The sequence below is a fragment of the Maylandia zebra genome, linkage group LG13 (genome assembly GCF_041146795.1).
Source record: "Maylandia zebra isolate NMK-2024a linkage group LG13, Mzebra_GT3a, whole genome shotgun sequence".
NCBI lineage: Eukaryota > Metazoa > Chordata > Actinopteri > Cichliformes > Cichlidae > Maylandia > Maylandia zebra.
The window spans coordinates 22,702,556-22,704,088 of record NC_135179.1 but is presented as its reverse complement, the minus strand read 5'-3'; the positions used below and the strand labels follow the sequence as shown (position 1 = coordinate 22,704,088).

The window sequence follows — 1,533 nt, the reverse complement described above, 5'->3', positions numbered from 1 at the left end:
TAAAGATGGGGGTTTTATCTGTACCACATCCAAAAGCCTGACTGCCCCCTCCTCTGCATCTAGACGCCCTGTTCCCCCACATCAGTCCCACATCCCTGGAGTGCAAGGCTGATAATTGTTAGAATTCCCAGCAGGTGATGCCAGTGGTTTAATCTAGTGATGGTGTAATCCCGTGCCCTGTCTGGTGCCGAAAGCCCATCGCAATACCTGCTGCACCCCTGAGCTTTAACAAAGGAGCACAGGTGGGACAGAGCTTTTAAATAAGACTCAAGTGTGGCACGTATGCCAAGTCCAACAGAGGAAAATATGGTGATAAGTATCAGAATTTTTAAAAATGAGTTGCCAGTGTGGAATTGCTGAACACGAGGATGCATGTTTTGCCTGAGGATATGAAAGATGGGATTTGACCTGTGTTAACTCTCTATTCCTGTAGGCTTAGAGCCAAGCCCCCACCCCTCAGGCTCTGCCCTTAGGGCTGGATAAATGTTGTCTTTTGTGGGCTCACTGGATAAATCCTGGGTATCAACAGATAATGAATGACTTGTTAGAATAGCTGCATTTTCCCCCCTAATCTGTAAATAAAATAAATTGACTGTTGGCATGGAAATCACAGATACTTCACTTGGTGTCACGGTCTCGCTGGCAGACCGTGGGGATGTGGGGAAAGGAGGACCCAAAATGCAGGACTCTACAGTGCAACAGTGTTTATTTACAGTGGTGACAATCCGAACAACAATAAATCCCCCCGTGCGATCCCAACTCCCGTTCCGTGTCTTCTCCTTTATCCCGTGCTCCGTGCTCTGTCTCCGTTCCCTGTGTACTCTCCGTGTGCTGCCTCCTGGTCGCCACAATTCCTCCTGAGGAAACACGCATACCAAAGGCAGCCGTGAGTACAAAACCTAACAGTAGACTTGCACTAACCTTGCACAATACACTTAAGACTGACGGGAAGTCACTCAACGATCCAGCGTCGAGGAGCTCTCAGCCACACTGTTTTGAAGCTCCTCTGACGAGGCTTGATCGGCGCCAGGTGTGTGTGGATTCCTGGGTGGGACCGGTCAGCTGGCAGGGCCACACCCACCAGGCCTAAAAGTGCCTGCCACGACCGCACCCTCACATACACAAGCACACACCCCTAAACACCTGACAGTACACCAACACGGAAAAACAGGACAGCAGACACAACCATAATAACAACAACCACAATAATGATAATAATAATAATAATAATAATAACTACAATAGTAGTCCACACTGCTCACGGACCCCGAATCCCTGGAACTGTGTCCGTGACACTTGGATCCACATGCATAAATAACAACCTCCATCAACGTGCCCATTTCCTTGTACAGTCGAATTCAGTTAACGTTAACAAGCATGGGAGAACACGACTTCACTCTCCCTAATCTCCCTCCTCAGCAGCCCTACTCTACTTAAATGGCTGGGTTTCCACTGGCCGCAATTCTATATCTGTTACAACCTGTTTTTCTTGTTGACCTTCAAATCTCCTGTGGAGACCCTGTGCCATCATTG

At 48.3% G+C, this 1,533-nt stretch overlaps 1 long non-coding RNA gene across 1 annotated transcript; it reads right to left on the bottom strand.

Moving 5' to 3' along the window:
* Positions 1–689: 689 nt before the first annotated feature.
* Positions 690–1,215, bottom strand: LOC143421702 (uncharacterized). Its single transcript, XR_013101262.1, has 2 exons — positions 947–1,215; positions 690–857 (listed from the first exon to the last, which is right to left on the bottom strand). It is a non-coding gene; the product is annotated as an uncharacterized LOC143421702 (long non-coding RNA).
* Positions 1,216–1,533: the final 318 nt, after the last annotated feature.